This window comes from Gorilla gorilla, chromosome 5, assembly GCF_029281585.2.
Source record: "Gorilla gorilla gorilla isolate KB3781 chromosome 5, NHGRI_mGorGor1-v2.1_pri, whole genome shotgun sequence".
Taxonomy (NCBI): domain Eukaryota; kingdom Metazoa; phylum Chordata; class Mammalia; order Primates; family Hominidae; genus Gorilla; species Gorilla gorilla.
The window spans coordinates 158,464,177-158,482,507 of NC_073229.2; the positions used below are offsets into that span (position 1 = coordinate 158,464,177).

The 18,331-nt window shown below is 42.9% G+C and overlaps 1 protein-coding gene and 1 pseudogene across 1 annotated transcript in view; both read right to left on the reverse strand.

Annotated features, from left to right (window-relative positions):
- Nucleotides 1-18,331, reverse strand: part of SGK1 (serum/glucocorticoid regulated kinase 1) — a 150,116-nt gene that overhangs the window by 113,713 nt on the left and 18,072 nt on the right. The window lies entirely within an intron of this gene.
- LOC109027310 (keratin, type II cytoskeletal 8-like) lies at nucleotides 14,867-16,936 on the reverse strand (annotated as a pseudogene).

Consider the following 18,331-nt stretch of genomic DNA (forward strand, 5'->3'; position numbering starts at 1 on the left):
TGCTCACGTGCCTAATAAGGTTTAACTATATACTTATATACTTTATACTTATGTTTGTTTGCATTTGAGCCATGATAGGCCCACTCAATTTTCTCCTTGTGGGATGAGAGAGACTGGTTTAAAAGCAGTTCAAGTGGAAAATTCCTGGAGTTTTAAATTCCCTCTAAGCCTTATATGAAATGTATAATCCATTTTCTGGACTACTTGGGTAGGTTATATCAGTAGAAGCATTGAGGCCAGAAAAACAGAGGTGATACCCTGACCTCTGTCGTGTTGAGTCAGATCTGGAGTACTGGCTCTAGGCCCAAAATAAATAAAATAAATAATTTTATTTATTTATTTATTTTAGACAGGGTCTCACTCTGTCACTTAAGCTGGAGTGCAGTGGCATGTGTTCTGATTGTAACAGGGGCATTGACAAACTAGGAATGCTCTAAGAGCAGATAGAACAGTGAAGGAGATTGAAATGGTTAATTTGTGTGTCAGCTTTACAATCAGTTAACTTCTGAAAGAGTTTATCAGTGAGCATGCTGGCTCATGCCTGTAGTCCCAGCACTTGGGAGGCCAAGGAGGGCGGATCACTTGAGGTCAGGAGTTCGAGACCAGCCTGGCCAACATGGTGAAACCCCCTCTCTACTAAAAATACAAAAAATTAGCCAGGCATGGTGGCACACACCTGTAATTCCAGCTACTCGGGAGGCTGAGGCAGGAGAATCACTTGAACCTGGGAGACGGAGGTTGCAGTGAGCTGAGATCATACCACTGCACTCCAGCCTGGGCAACAGAGTGAGACTCCATCTCAAAAAATAAAATAAAATAAAAGAGTTTATCTTTGGTAATTTGGGTGGTCCTTATCTAATCAATTGAAAAGCGTTAAGAGTAAAGCTGAGGTTTTCCTGAGGAATAATAAATTATGCCTCAAGACTGCAGCCTAAGACTTCTGGCCTGCCCCACAGATTTCAGACTTGCCATCTCTACAGCTGCATGAGCCAATTCATTGAAATAAATCTCTTCATATATATCATCTAATGATTCTATTTCTCTGGAGAACCCTAACTGATACAGAGATCACACTAGAAAGATAGAGATAAAAACTCAGAAAGGCCAGGACAACAGTTTTTGAATATTTGAATAGCTGCTATGTGAAAGATGAGCCAATGGATGGAGGTAATGGGAAGACATATTTGGGCTTCCCACGTACCAAAACTTAAATGGGTCTTTTGTTTAAGAAGGCAGCTGAGCTGGTCCAAGTGCAATGGTGTTTACAACTGATTGATCACAACCAATTACAGATTTCTTTGTTCCTTCTCCACTCCCGCTGCTTCACCTAACTAGCCTTAAACGTACATATATACAGGCTGGGTGCAGTGGCTCACACCTGTAATCCTAGCACTTTGGGAGGCTGAGGCGGGTAGATCACTTGAGGTCAGGAGTTCAAGATCAGCCTGGCCAACATGGTGAAACCCCGTCTCTACTAAAAATACAAAAATTAGCTGGGCGTGGTGGCACGTGCCTGTAATCCCAGTTACTCAGGAGGCTGAGGTGAGAGAATTGCTTGAACCCAGAGGGTGGAGGTTGCAGTGAGCGAAGATCACGCCACTGGACTGCAGCCTCAGTGGCAGAGTTTAAAAAAAAAAAACATAAATACATATATATATGAAGAAGGCAGCTGCCCTACAGAAGACACATCAAAGAAGTCTGGCTGGGCACAGTGACTCACACCTGTAATCCCAGCACTTTGGGAGGCCAAGGTGGGAGGATCATTTGAGCCTGGGAGTTTGAGATCAGCTTGGGCAATACAGTGAGATCTTGTCTCTACAAAAAATAAAAATTAGCCAGGCATGGTGGCAAACACCTGCAGTCCCAGGTACTCAGGAGGCTGAGGTGGGAGGATCTCTTGAGCCCAGAAGCTCAAGGCTGCAGTGAAGTTGAGGCTGCAATGAGCCGTGATCGCAGCACTGCACTCCAGCCTGGGCAACACAACAAGACGCTGTCCCCTGCCACCACCGAAAAAAAAAAAAAAAAAAAGCCTGACCAATCTTTCACTCTTGTAAGTGCCAAAATAATGCATTTTGGGTTTCAGGCATTAAATGAGTCCCTTCCTTATAGCTCTTTATCTCTTTACAGTTTTATTTCCAGTTTGGTGTTCATCTGGGGCATTATGCTATTTTATCAGTGCCAATCCATTCCTTTATATGTTCAAATATTCTTTTTGTTTATTTGTTTGTTTTCGAGATGGAGTCTCACTCTGTCACCCAGGCTGCAGTGCAGTGGCTCAATCTCGGCTCACTGCAAACTCTGCCTCCCAGGTTCAAGCAATTCTCCTGTCTCAGCCTCCCAGGTAGCTGGGACTACAGGTGCACACCACCACGCCTGGCTAATTTTTGTATTTTTAGTAGAGACAGGGTTTCACCATGTTGAACAGGGTGGTCTCGAACTCCAGACCTCAAGCCATCTGCCCACCTCCTTGGCCTCTCAAAGTGCTGGGATTAAAGGCCTGAGCCACTGCAGCCGGCCCATCACATCAGTCTTATGCATTTACATACTCAGAGCTTAGCTCACACTTAGAAGTGAGAACATATGATATTTGGCTTTTTCTTTCTTTCTTTCTTTTTTTTTTTTTTTTGAGATAGAGTCTCACTCTATCGCCCAGGCTGGAGTACAATGGCATGATCTCAGTTCACTGCCACCCCACCTCCTAGGTTCAAGCGATTCTCCTGCCTCAGCCTCCTAAGTAGCTGGGACTACAGGTGCACACCACTACACCTAGTTAATTTTTGTATTTTTAGTTGAGACAGGGTTTCACCAACAGGCCAGGTTGGTCTCGAACTCCTGACCTCAGGTGATCTGCCTGCCTTGGCCTCCCAAAGTTCTGAGATTACAGGCGTGAGCCACCACACCCAGCCAATATTTGGTTTTCCATTCCCGAGTTATTTCACTTAGAATAATGGCCTCCAGCTACACCCAAGTTGTGGCAAAAGACATTATTTTGTTCTTTGTTATGGCTGAGTAGTATTCCTTGGTGTGTATATATCACATTTTTTTTATCCACTCATTGGCTGATGGGCAGTTAGGATGGTTCTGTATCTTTACAATTGTGAATTGTGCTGCTATAAATATGCATGTTCATGTGTCTTTTTCATGTAATGACTTCTTTTGTTTTGGGTAGAGACCCAGTAGTGGGATTGCTGAATCAAATGGTAGTTCTACTTATAGTTCTTTAAGGAATTTCTCTACTGTTTTCCATAGTGGTTGCACTAGTTTACATTCCCACCAGCAGTGTAAAAGTGCTCCCTTTTGGCTGGGCTCGGTGGCTCACGCCTGTAATCCCAGCACTTTGGGAGGCCGAGGTGGGCAGATTGCCTGAGGTCAGGAGTTCGAGACCAGCCTGGCTAACATGTTGAAACCCCATCTTTACTAAAAATACAAAAAATTAGCCAAGCATGGTGGTGCATGCCTGTAGTCCCAGCTACTCAGGAGGCTGAGGCAGGAAAATCACTTGAACCAGGGAGGCAGAGGTTGCAGCGAGCTGAGATCCTGCCACTGCACTCCAGCCTGGGCGACAGAGTGAGACTCTGCCTCAAAAAAAAAAAAAAAAAAAAAAAAAGGTGCTCCCTTTTCACCACATCCGCACCAACATCAATTTTTTTTTTTTTACTTTTTCATAATGGCCATTCTTGCAGGAGTAAAGTGGTATCTAATTGTGGTTTTAATTTGCATTTCCCTGATAATTAGTGATGCTGAGCATTTTTTTCACATGTTTGCTGGCTGTTTGTATATCTCCTTTCGAGAATTGTCTATTCATGTCCTTTGTTGACTTTTTGATGGGGTTTTTTTTTCTTTCAGTTTTCGTTTCCTTGTAACACCTCTACTCTGTAAGGATAAAGATGTCTGTAAAATAAGAGACCATTAACTTGTGCTAAAGGTCAGTATTTTTTTTAAGGGATAAAAAGATAAAATTTGCTGGGAAACCAATGTTAGGAACAACTGACTGGTATTGGCTGAGAGGAAGGAGTTGCTGAAGAGTTTGCCTTCCAAGGTGGACTGTCCCACTTCACCAGTAATTTTCTTGTGAAAAGTGTTGACTAAAACCAAACCAAACAAAAATAAGTTTTTAAAGAATTAAAGTTAGTTTTCTTTAGAAGTCTTATTGCAGGCTATAGACCGATGACTACAGTCTGGAAGTAGTTTGTAGAGAGGTTTCGTTAGTAACCTGTTTTGGCTAATATTTTAATCTATTTATATACAGGTGGTGGAGGTTTAGTATGTATAAAATTGTATTAGATTTGTTTAGAAGTTATATTAAAGTAGAATTATATTAAGGTTTGAATGTAAGAGTATATTTGGGCTGCGCCTCGTGGCTCATGCCTGTAATCCCAACACTTTAGGAGGCCTGTCTCTACAAAAAATAAAATAATTAGCTGGGCATGGTGGTGCACACCTGTAGTCCCAGCTGCTTGGGAGACTGAGGTAGGAGGACCTCCTAAGCCTGGGAGATTAAGGCTGCAGTAAGCCGTGATTGCCGCTGCACTCCAGTTTGGGTGACAGAGCACAGAGCAAGACCTTGTCTAAAAACAAAATACAATTTTTTTTTTTTTTTTTTTTTTTTTTTGAGATGGAGTCTCTCTGAGTGCAGTGGCGCGATCTCGGCTCACTGCAAGCTCCGCCTCCGGGGTTCACGCCATTCTCCTGCCTCAGCCTCCAGATTAGCTGGGACTACAGGCTGGGACACGATGCCCGGCTAATTTTTTTGTATTTTTTAGTAGAGACGGGGTTTCACCGTGTTAGCCAGGATGGTCTCAATCTCCTGACCTTGTGATCCGCCCGCCTCAGCCTCCCAAAGTGCTGGGATTACAGGCGTGAGCCACTGTGCCTGGCCTAAAAACACAAATTTTTAAAAAAGAGTATATTTAGTTATCTGGTTATAGGTTATAGAAGTATAATTATTAATTTTGTTAGACATTATTTTGTGTGTAGGAAAAGACAAGGACTAGGGCTTTTTATTTTTTAAGGAATATAGTGATTTAGGTAAAGAGAGGTTGGGGGCATTTGGGAGTTGTATGTCTTATTTTGTTTTGTCTCTACAGTATTTTCTTGGAGAAGTCTTTTTTTTGTTTGTTTTTTGAGACAGAGTCTCACAGTGGTACCATCTTGGCTCACTGCTACCCCTCCTTCTGGGTTCAAGCAATTTTCTAGCCTCAGCCTCCCAAGTAGCTGGGACTTCAGGCACATGCCACCATGCCCAGCTAATTTTTGTGTTTTTGGTAGAGATGGGGTTTCACCATGTTGGCCAGACTGGTCTCAAATTTCTGACCTCAAGTGATCCACCTGCCTCGGGCTCCCAGATAGCTGGGATTACAGGCATGAGCCACCACTCCCAGCCTTGGAGAATTATATGTTATAGAGTCAGGAGTTTTGTAAAATTATGTTGGCAAGTAGAAATGAATAAATATAGTTTTTTTATGTTTGTTATTTTGTCCTATAAAGTTTTTTGTTATAAATTAATTGTCTGGTTGTATTTATAAGATTAATGATTGTTTATATAGATAGGAAGGCTTTTTTTTTTTTAAGGAAGATTGGTAATTTTGAGTTGTAGGAGTAAGGAATGAGTATTGGGCCTAGTGTGTATATTTGTCTATTTATTGGAAAATATGTTTTGGATTGTATTTATTTTTTATTTACTGTGATTTGGTTTTTTATATTTAATATAATATTTTAATAAGACTACTATAAGGATAGTATAGGTTGTGTATAATAGTATATATTTAATAGTATTAAAGTGAGTTGTAGATTGGAAAATGTGATAATGACTTAGTAAAGTTAGAATATCAATTTGTACATTTTAAGATGAATTGTATATTTTTGTATTTACATGTATTAGAGTTTTTTTATGGAAAGTAATTTTGTACTATGCAAGAGACATAGGGGACCCTGTGCTCTATTTTGTTTTGTTGTTAAAGTATCTTTCGGAGAGCTGTATGTTGTCACAGAGTCAGGAGCTTTGTGAAGTTACTTTGTTGGCAAGCAGAAATGAGTAAACATAGCTTTTCATGTTTGTTATTTTGTCTTACACAAAGATGCCATCTCCTTACCTAACCTAAGATGTGACTCTAATAGATAAAATGATAAGGAACATAAACTAAGACAAGAGATCTCTTGGGATGTCTTCAGATCATGAGGGCTAAACATGACTCAGACCGGAAGGTTAGTGTTTACCAAGACCCTTCTTACAGCTGGGGAAAATGAAGGCAAATTAAGTTTAGCCTAAGCTAAAACAGGAGCACCTTGGTTATGGTAAAAAGAGATATTGCCCTATGGGAAGGGCTACTACAAGAATTCTTTCCATACTTAAACTTCAGTAGCAATCTGACAAGTTTTTAAGTGGAGTCTGAATGTAAAACATTGAGAGAGAACCCTTGGTCAGTAGCAGGATAGAGGTTGCAATAAACACAGAGAGCTAGCGGCATTTCAAGGAACAGTGAGGAGACAGGTCTGGTTGAAGCAGAAGCTCTTTTGTGAGATCAGTAGAAAATACGCCTGGAGAAAAAGCCTGTTTAAAACTAAACATCTTTTCCAAGGGTAAAACATAAAATCCTTGAAATTAGGCTTTCTAATGGGCAAAGAGATGTCTTCAACCATTTTATGATGAGAAATACATTGGTTCATCCTCAGAGGTCTCTGAACAAAAAGGGGAACACATGTGAAGGTAGTCATGAGGGAGCCTCTGTGAATCATAAGGAGAACTGATTGCAAAACCAGAAGCCAGCAGAAACAAAACAATTCATAAAATTACAGAGGCGGTATTCGGAAGTTCTAAATACTTTTTTTTTTCCATCTCAGAAATGCTTGGTATCCTAATAATATTTTCTTTGTGATACGTTTTCTATACTCTTAGTAATTTTCCCTGGTCTTGATCTCATCATTAAAGAGGATGAAACCAACACCAGGAAATGTCCATAAGCAGGAAACCACATTTTTATTCCATCACTCATAAAGCATCATTCATAATAATCAGTGTCAGTTTAGCTATAGCAACAGATGCTAACACACACATAGTAAGAGCCTACAAAGGCTCTTTTAAATGTCAGTTTAATTTAAACCTTAACCTCAGATTTTTTCCACAGATACAGTGAGAAACCACAAAGATCCTCTTGTCCTAATGCTCCCTCCATACTCTGCAATAAAGGTTTTTGTTTTGGAAATAGAGAAACCTGTGTGAATCAGCAGTCTTGGCTTGCTGTGTCCTCCATGACCACACCACATGTTCCATACCTTTAGCCTTCATAGGGGCTGGAAAAAACTCTGTCTCCCTTGTCTACCCATTTTCACTGTGGAATTCTGCTGCACATTTCAGGTGGAAAGGAGGTAGTGTACTAAAATTGCAAAGTATTTCTTTTAATTGGCAATGAATTTAAACAATATTCATTGATTCTTCCACTATGAACAAGCTAGTGTTCCCTGGGGGATAAACAGATGAATAGTTGGATAAGTCTTTACTACTCAGGAAGTGTATAGTCTAGAGGAGTGCAGTCCAATAGGAATAGAATATAAACCACAGACACAATTGTAAATGTTCTAATGGACACATTAAGTGAAGTAAAAAGAAACATGAAATTAATTTCAATCATATACTTTATTTAACTCAATGTACCCCCCAACATTATCATTTTAAATTGTACTTAATATAAAGTTATTAATGAAATATTTTATATTCTCTTTTTTTTTCCATACTGTGTTTAAAATCTGGTATGTATTTTACATCTAAAGTACATCTCGATTCAGACTAGCCACAATTCAGGTGCTCAATAGTCACACGTAGCTGGTGGCTACCACATCAGACCCTATAGGTCTCATATGTAGCAGAGAAAAAGACACACAGAGGCTGAGGCGAGCGGATCACTTGAGCACAGGAGTTCAAGACCAGCCTGGGCAACATAGTGAGACCTCTGTCTCTACAAAAAACAAAAAAGTAGCTATGTGGCCGGGTGCAGTGGTTCACGCTTGTAATCCCAGCACTTTGGGAGGCTGAGGCGGGTGGATCACATGAGATCAAGAGTTCAAGACCAGACTTACCAACATGGTGAAACCCCATCTCTACTAAAAAAATACAAAAATTAGCTGGGCATGGTGGCAGGCACTTGTAATCCCACTACTCAGGAGGCTGAGGCAGGAGGATTGTTGGAACCCGTGAGGGGGAGGTTACAGTGAGCCGAGACCACGCCATTGCACTCCAGCCTGGGCAACAAGAGCAAAGCTCCATCTCAAAAAAAAAAAAAAAAAATTAGCTATGCATGTTGGCATACATCTGTAGTCCTAGCTACTCAGGAGGCTGAGGTGGGAGGACTGTTTGAGCGCAGGAGTTTGAGGCTGCACTGAGCTATGATCTTGCCACTACACTCCAGCCTGAGTGACAGAGCAAGACCCTGCCTCTAAAAAAAAAAAAAAGAAAAGAAAAGAAAAGAAAAAGACTTGTTGGAGCCTACTCCCACTCTGTGGAGTGTACTTTTGTTTCAATAAATCTGTGATTTTCTGTCAAAAAAAAGAAAAGACAAATGACAGCAATACAAGCTCCATTTGGTTTGGGATGAGGAGGACATTTTCCATGGAAGAGATGGCACTTGAAATTAATGTTCCAAATAATGGTTGTGAGTTGAGCAAGCAGAGACAGAAAAAACGAAGAGTGTAGTTCACAGTGAAGGACCTGTAGAAGCAATAACTTAGGGGAGGAACATGGCAGGGCGCTGCGGCTCTGTTCAATACATGGAGCTTCTCATTGTGCCTCAGATAATGACAGAACTTCTTAAGGAGGCCTGCGAAGTCCTAGCTAGTTTATTTTCTACTTTGCTGTTCAAACGTATTCCCTATTTTCAGGCTCTCTGCTTGAGCCACAGAAGTCTCTGGGCCACCTCCTATAAACTACTCATGTCTTCCCACCCAGGGCTTCACATGTGCAGGGCCCTGCCTGGAACTTATCTGGTTTGGCCCATCATTGTTTCTGGCACCTAGCAGAGGGCTCAGCACATATTCAGTCCTCAAAAAATATATTGAAGTGAATGGATGAGTGATTTGAGAGGCAGGTAGGGAAGAAGAAGATGAGAAGGCAGGAAAGTTTGCTTGAGGGCTTGTTGCTGAGGGCCTTGGGTGCCACATTAAGGGTTTGCAATGAATTCAGTGAGCAAACCAGGTCCATGCCTCTAATCTACATCTTAATAGGACTTGCATATTAGATACTGAGCTGCAGCTCAGCCATGTGTGGGATGATTTGGAGTGAAAGGTAGGCAGTGAAGCTCCCTGTTAGGAGCCCTCTGAAGGAGTCCAGAGGAGAATCAATCAGGCCCCCTTACTGTAGGAGAGCGGTGGATGTAGGCATTAGTTACACACTTAAAATAAAAATTACAGGAGGCTGTTGAACTAAGCTCCTGCACTAGGCCCCAACAGACCGGACTAAAAATCAAAATGGAGTCACCTATGCTACAGTTCCACATCAGCAAACCCAAACTAAGTTGTTATCTGACCTTACGAGAAATCCAAAGAGAGATAACAGCCAATATCCCACACAGCCCAGTTTCAGTCTTCAGTTGGCATGATAATAAAGCCTTCTTTGCTTTGATCCTTATGCAAGAAAGGTGGCCTAAAGACACCTAAGGTTAATCAGTTTTTCTATTGCTCTGTCTCCCTGTTCTGCCTCACAAGGAAAGTAGCCTTAAAATGACGAATAACTCTTTGTTCTTTGTTTCTTTCTTCAGGCCTCCTCTGTCTATATAAAGCTAATCCCCTTTGCTTAGCTGATTGGAACACTTATTCTATTTTATGGGATGAACTGTTGCCTGATTCTAAAATTGCAATAAAGCCAACTGAAATCTTTAAACTACATTTGTGGCCAGGCACGATGGGTCACGCCTGTAATCCAAAAACTTTGGGAGGCCAAGACAGGCAGATCACTTGAGGTCAGGAGTTCGAGACCAGCCTGACCAACATGGTGAAACTCCGTCTCTACTAAAAATACACATACAAAAAATAGCCAGGCGTGGTGGCACGTGCCTTTAATCCCAGCTATTCAGGAGGCTGAGGGACGAGCCTTGAACCCAGGAGGCGGAGGTTACACCGTTGCACTCCAACCTGGGTAACAGAGCAAGACTCTCTCTCTCAAAAAAAAAAAAAAAAACCTAGATTTTTTGAAATTTTGTTTTTTGACACATATTATGGCAAGAGAACAAATCATTTTGTAGAAATTGTACACTCTTAGAGGTGAAGCAAACTTTTGCCATTTTATAGACAAAGAAAGTGAGACTCGTTTTACAGATGAGGAAAGTGACACCCAGAGAAGTTCCTTTAGTGAAACCTCAAAGACTTCATTACTCTGCACAAATGGAATTTGTTTTGAAATGAAGCCCAGGGGGCCGGGCGCGGTGGCTCACGCCTGTAATCCCAAAACTCTGGGAGGCCGAGGTGGGCGGATCACCTGAAGTCAGGAGTTCAAGACCAGCCTGGCCAACATGGTGAAACCCCGTCTCTGCTAAAAATACAAAAACTAGCTGGGGGTGGTGGCTGGCGCCTGTAATCCCAGCTACTCGGGAGGCTGACGCAGGAGAATAGCTTGAACCTGGGAGGCAGAGGCTGCAGTGAGCCGAGATTGCGCCACTGCACTCCAGCCTGGGTGACAAAGTGAGACTGTCTCAAAAAAAAAGAAAATGAAGCCCAGGAATAGGTTATATGTTCTAGGAGAAGGAATTATTTTACAAACATTAGATTAAGTAGATACAGAAAAGTGAGAGAAAAAGATGAAAAGGATCCAAAATGCATTTGAATAGGAAAGAAATGGCTGTAAAAAGCTTTTGGCAGTAGACGTGACTGACCTTAAAACACTTAAGCTAGTCACTTACTCTATCAAGAATTCTGACTGAACAGTCACTTAAATATTTCCGTCTTTTAAAGAAGGTTGGAAGTACTACTGATACATCTTCCCAGTGGTCAAAATGTCAGAGTTCTCATTTGACAGAATAAAAAAAGACAAAAGAGGGAAATTAAATGACAGCACCATGGGCACGGAAGGTGATTCCCTAAATCATATATCATCTTCATAATTGGATAACTCTCTTGTTTCCAGAATGTGCTTTCAGATAAACTCCCTGTTTTCATCTGTGTGCCATAAAAGACACGAAGAGGGAGAGAATATTTTTAAGTTCTGAAGAATTAAGCTCCTGCAATCTGTACTTTAGGATCTAGATAATGTAAAACGGCTAATAATTTGCCAGTTTCTAATAAGCTGTATGAATCTCACTATTACATTGAAAACAATTTGTATACTTCAAAAAATGTCTTAAATAGTTACAACTTACCAAGATAACATTGCAAAGGAGTATTAGACTTAATATTTCAAGAGGCTTTGCTGGTCATTGTCCCCAAATGGTAAAAACTTAAGGTTAGAGGCAAATGAGAGAGTTAGATCTGTGTTTATTTATTTGCCAAACTACTATTAAAAAGAAAAACAAGCAAAAACACCTAGGCTGTATGATTGACATTCATACAGCCTTGATTAGATAGAAGTTTCACTTTACAAACAGGTTTTGACATTGTGTAGATCAAACTTTGATATCAAACCTTTAAACCTCAAGATTTGATAATATTTACTTTAATAAGAACTTCTATCTTCTACCTAAATGTCAAAAAGAACAGAAATCAGACCACTTACTAAAAGCAAGCAGACTTGGAATCCACATTGGTTATCTTTCGTGAGTTAGGAAAAAGTTAATAGTATAAAGCCAAACTCAAGGAAGCCTGAATATTAAGATGATTTATGGAGACACTGAAGACATAAATCAGATATAATTATCTGATTTTCAAAAACTAGTCTTTTCACCTCCTCAAATGGCCTCATAATTCCTTGATGACACATGGCAGAAAAGTGCTCATGTCAAACTAAAATGCAGACAAATGGAAAGATAAATGGTCCCATCCCAGTAACAATTTGACATCCCATTATTCCTCTTGAGGATTTCACCTGTGTACATCCAGAAGGTGCTAGGTGAATGAAAGGCATTCGGTTTTTAGGATTTTAGCAACACACATGAGAAAAGGTTCACTTTTGCACCCACTGACAATCAGATGAAGATTCAGGTCATGTTGCAAGTTTTTCTGAACATGTGGCTGTGCAGATAGCTCAGGTCCTGAGCAAAAACAACAGCAAAGAACCCTTTGGCAGTGAAGCCTATCTTGGCCTCTGATCCTTTGGTCCTTCCTACTCACTTTCCTGTCTTTATTTTTCTTCAGCACATTTCCCATCTAATATACTGTGCTGTATTTTTTTTCATTGTGATGAAATATACATCACATAAAATTTACCACTTTAGCCATTTTTAAGTGTGCAGTTTGGTCACATTAGTACAATGACGTTGTTGAGCAACCATCACCGCTATCCAGTCTCCAAAACTGTTTTCATCTTCCCAAACTGAAGCTCCATACCCATGAAATAGTAATTCCTCATCCCCCTTCTTCCCTAGTCCCTGGCAAGGACCATTCTACTTTCTGTCTATAAATGGGACTACTCTAAGTACCTCATATAAATTGAATTATACAGCATTTGTCCTTTTGTGACCAAGTATTTTACTTACAAATTTGTGTTTATTTTATTTTTGAAATGGAGGCTCACTTTGTCACCCAGGCTGGAGTGCAATGGCATTATCTCGGCTCACTGCAACCCTCGCCTCCAGGGTTCAAGTGATTCTCCTGGCTCAGCCTCCTGAGTAGCTGGGATTACAGACGTGCACCACCCCCCCAACCAGCTAATTTTTGTATTTTTAGTAGAGACGGGGTTTCACCATGTTGACCAGGCTGGTCTCGAACTCCTGATCCTCCCCCCTTGGCCTCCCAAAGTGCTGAGAATACAGGCGTGAGCTACCACGCCCAGCCAGTGAATCTTTATTAATGTGTTAGATAACAAAGTCTAGAGGAAAGCTAATAATTACTGTAAATTTCTCAGTAATGATGAGCATAAACGATATGGTGCCTTGAACAACTGTCATATGACATGAAAATATCTATGATTTTTATTAGTGACAAAATTGCAGGTCCTGGTAAAATGACTGTGGTTTTTGGCTACATTTATAATTGGAGAGACTAGATTTCAGCTAGAGATGAGTGAAAATGAATATGTAATTTTTTTTTTTCATCCAAGTTCTGAATTTCCTCCACTGACATCCTCCTGCCCCCCAAGGGATGTGTGGATGCTGGGTTAAGAGCCCTTGGCTGGGTAGCTGGATAGTGCAGTTGGGGAAGAGTAAGCTATTCTGCATGGTTGGAGAATGGAGTCCAATGGATGTGGAAGGAGAAGCAGGAGAAAGAAGAAGAGACGAGGGGGCAGAGAGCTGAGCCAGGGCCCCATCTCAGCTATATAAATATAAGGGTAAGGAATTAGGGCTCTGTTTTGAGAGTCACGATAAACCACTGACATATTTTAAGCACAGGGATATCAAGGTCCCACTTGTATTTTAGAAAGCCCTTCTAGGACCAGGTGTGGTGGCTCAAGCCTGTAATCCCAGCACTTTGGGACACCAAGGCAGGTGGATAACCTGAGGTCAGGAGTTCGAGACAAGCCTGGCCATCATGGCGAAACCTTGTCTCTACTAAAAATTCAAAAATTAGCTGGGCATGGTGGTGCGTGCCTGTAATCCCAGCTACTGGGGGACTGAGGCAGGAGGATTGCTTGAACCTGGGATGCGGAGGTTGCAGTGAGCTGAGATCGTGCCACTGCACTCTAGCCTAGACAACAGAGTGAGACTCCGTCTCAGAAAAAAAAAAAAAAGCCCTATAGATGGCAACCTGGAGGATTCTATGGGGAATATTAGCAGGAGTCCAGGAGCAGGACAGTAGCAAGAGGCCATTAAAAAGATGGTGGCAGTTCTCCAGGTAAGGTTCAAGGTGGCCTGAGCTTGGGAAATGGCAATGCAGACAGTCAGTAAGGACATGGGAGTGGGAACCCATGGCAATTTAGAAGGTAGAATTAAAAGTGGATTCTCTTCTACTCCTAGGATGAAGAATCTGAATGTAAGCATGAGAACAAAGAAGTTCACTTCAATTTTCTCAAGTTCCTGCTGTAACAGATGGTCAGCATAGAATGCTCAGTGAAAAACCACAGTAGTTGCCAGAGAAGTCATGTGATGTAATGGGAAGAGAATCTCAAATGTCATCAGTCGACGTGAGTCTTCTTATCTGTGTGACCATGGGGAAGTTACTTATGCTTCCTCATGACCAGTATCCTCACTGGTGAAGCAAGGCTAAGGACACCAGCATTCCTGAGTTGTGAGTCACAAGGGAGAGATGATCATTGGACATTTTGTAAATTTTTCATTTTGTTTATCATATTATCATTTTTATAGGTGAGATATTGCTGTGTTGGCCAGGCTGGAGTGCAGTGGGGCAATTTTAGCTCACTGCAGCATCCAACTTCTGGTTCAAGCAATCCTCTCACTTCAGCCTTCCAAGTAGTTAGGATTACAGGCATATGCTGCTGTGCTCAGCTAACTTTTTCATTTTTTGTAGAGACAAGCTCTCACTTTGGAAGGCAGCTATGCTCACCACTACACTGCCAACACCAGGATCTCACTTTGTTGCCCAAGCTGGTTTTGAACTCCCGGACTCAAGCAATCCTCTTGCCTCAGCCTCCTAAAGTGCTGAGATTACAGGCGTGAACCACACTGTACCTGGCCCATTTTGTCAATTAAGTGTTTTGGAAATGCTACTTGTTCATTATAATCAATCAGTAAAGGATAATTATTGTAGAAATCAGTATTTACTAAGAGTTGAAGAAGCATTCAGCTCTTTTTTTTTTTTTTTTTTTTTTTTTGGCAGAGCTAGCTGAGGTTTTATTTTGGACCAAAAAAAAAAAAAAAAGCAGTTGAATTGTTTTGTAGCTGGAGGCATGGGCAAGGGGGTGGTCCCCAAGCAGTAAACTCCCCCGCAGGTGGGCTGAGGGCTAGGGCTGAGCCTCAGGTGGGTCTCCTGTTCCCTGTGCTACCCTGCACAGGGGCCTCCCTCCTGGGCTCTGCGGCAGCCGCAAGAGGGGCAGGCTGGGAGGGGCTGCCGTGGCTGTTCACTCGGGCAGGACATCAGAGGACTTGGACACCAGCTTCCCATTGCGGGTCTCGATCTTCTTCACAACCACAGCCCTGGTGGAGCTGATGTGGCTGAAGGAGCTAGAGCCCAGGCCGTAGCTGAGGCTGGGACTTGTGAGGCCCCCATAGGCTGAGCTCAGACCACCTGCATAGCCGCTGGTGGTCTTCGTATGGATACTCACATTCTGCATCCCAGACTCCAGCCGGCTCTTCTAGCCCTCCAGCAGCTTCCTGTAGGTTGCGATCTCAATGTCCAGGGCCAGCTTGACATTCATCAGCTCCTGGTACACACGCAGCTATCACGCCATGTCCTGCTAGGCCCGCTGCAGGGCGGCCTCCAGCTCAGACAGCTTGGCGTTGGCATCCTTAACAGCCAGCTCCCCATGCTACTCGGCATCTGCGATGGCAGTCTCCAGGGAAGCCCTCTGGCCTTTGAGACCCTTAGTCTCAGCCTGGAGCCAGCTGATGTTCCGGTTCATCTTGGAGATCTCTGTCTTTTTTTTGAGACAGAGTCTCGCTCTGTCGCCCAGGCTGGAGTGCAGTGGCACGATCTCGGCTCACTGCAAGCTCCGCCTCCCAGGTTCAAGCGATTCTCCTGCCTCAGTCTCCTGAGTAGCTGCAATTACAGGCGTGCGCCACCACCCCAGGCTAATTTTTGTATTTTTAGTAGAGACAGGGTTTCACCCTGTTGGTCAGGCTGGTCTTGAACTTCTGACCTCGTGGTCAGCCCGCCTCAGCCTCCCAAAGTGCTGGGATTACAGGCGTGAGCCACCACACCCAGCCTAGATCTCAGTCTTTATACGCTGCAGGTCATCCCCGTGCTTCCCAGCCAGCATCTGCAGCTCCTCATATTTGATCTGGTACATGCTCTCAGCCTCACTCCGGCTGCGGTTGGCGATCTCCTCGTACTGCGCCTTGACCTCAGCGATGATGCCGTCCATGTCCGGGGAGCGGCTGTTGTCCATGGACAGCATCACAGATGTATCCGAGATCTGGGACTGCAGCTCCCAATCTCTTCATACAGCTGCCTCAGGAAGTTGATCTCGTCAGTCAGCCCTTCCAGGTGAGACTCCAGCTCTACCTTGTTCATGTAAGCTTCATCCACATCCTTCTTGATGAGGACAGATTCATTCTCCATCTCTGTAAGCTTATTGATCTCATCCTCACCAGCCCCTGCATGTTGCCAAGCTCTGCCTCCAGCTTCAGCTTCTCCTGGCCCCGAGTCTCCAGCTGCCGCCTAAGGTTGTTGAAGTAGCTCTCGAACATGTTGTCCATGTTGCTCCAAGCTGTCTTCTGCTGCTGCAGGAGGCTCCACTTGGTCTCCAGCATCTTGTTCTGCTGCTCCAGGAACCGTACCTTGCCTATGAAGGAGGCAAACTTGTTGTTGAGGGTCTTTATCTTCCCCTTCTCTTGGGTGTGCAGGCCTGGATGTTGGGATCCACCTCCAGATTAAGCGGGCTCAGCAGGCTCTGGTTGACTGTGATGGCAGTGATGCCTCCCATGCCGCTGGCCCCACCATAGCCTCTACCCAGGCTACCCCGGAAGCTGCTGCTGCCCACTCAGGAGGAGCTTGAGGAGCTGACGCAGGCACTGGGCCCACTCATGTAGGAGCGGCTGCTGAAGTCCCGGGGGCCAGAGATGGACACCTTGTAGGACTTCTGGGTTACCCTGATGGACATGGTGGAGGCAGGAGTGGAGGCAGGCAGGCTGAACCAGGCGGAGATTCCAGGAGTGGAGAAGCTGCTTCTTGGTAGCATTCAGCTCTTATTTATTTATTTATTTATTTATTTATTTATTTATTTATTTATTTATTTGAGACAGAGTCTCTCTCTGTCACCCAGGCTGGAGTGCAGTGGCACAATCTCGGCTCACTGCAACCTCTACCTCCTGGGTTCAAGTGATTCTCCTGCCTCAGCCTCCTGAGTAGCTGGGATTACAGGCATGCACTACCATGCCCAGCTAATTTTTGTATTTTTAGTAGAGAAGGGGTTTCACCATGCTGGCCAGAATGGTCTCAATCTCCTGACCTCCTGATCCACCTGCCTCAGTCTCCCAAAGTGCTCGGATTACAGGTGTGAGCCATAGCGCCCAGCTCTCAGCTCTTAATTTAATTGCATTTAAAGAAAGCAATCTGTGCAATTCACAGTAGCTGGCAGCCAGGATAACACAGGGAAACCTCATCCTTACAAAAAAAATTACAAAAATAATAATAATAAAAAAAGCCAGGCATGGCAGCTCATGCCTATAGTTTCAGCTACTCTGGAGGCTGAGGTGCAAGGATCGCTTGAGCCAGTGAGGTCGAGGACGCAGTGAGCTGTGATTGTGCCACTGCCTTCTAGTCTGGGCAGCAGAGCTAGACCTTATCTCAAACAAAACAAACAAAACAAAAAAATAGTAGCTGGGTAAGTGTCATAGATCACATGGAACTAAAGCTGCCTCTGGAAACATAATGTAGAATTTAGCTAAGTGTGGAGTAAGGGTGAAATTGTGAGCAAAATAAGCTTCCTGAGCGATCAGAGGTGGGGAGTTATACCAAGGAGTGAAGGGAGTGAGGCAAGGTATGCTGATGTGTGCAGAACAGGGAGGACTTTGAAAACTATGCAGAGTGGTTGGCTGACATACAGTAAAACTCATAACAAGTATGCTCATTAGCATAATTATTAAACTCTGGCTTAGTAAACCACTTAAAAAAAAGATTTCCAATGTGGAAATACTCAATGTTTGGATATGCCTGTTCATTCTAGTTTAGGCATTTCCTTCTGACAGGGTTTTAGAGCCTCTGGTAGCTTTTCCAATCCCTGTGACTTTTTTTTTTTTTTTTTGCCCTGAGTTTGGAGGAGTCGGATAATGAAATTTAAACTAAAGCATGTTAGCATCACCTATACTCAAGAAGGTCCAAATACCTCAATTCTTCACAAAATAAAATGCTTTTTTAATTCAAAAAAAGAAAGTAAGTCAAAAAGAGAGAGAGAGAGAAAAAAAAACACGCAGCAGATAACTGAGAAAATAAGAGAGTTTATTGCCACTAAAAAAGGAACCTGGCTTCTAACATCATATTTGCCATTTCTCTATGTGACTCTAGGGAAGTACTTTTCTCTCTCAATGCCTTCTTCCCTCAGGAAAACCTTATTACTATGAGAAAGATGTTAATTTGTCTAAAGTGCTGTAATTTTTTCATGGGGATGTTAAGGAGGGAAAGGCAGGGAGAAAGAAGATGGGGA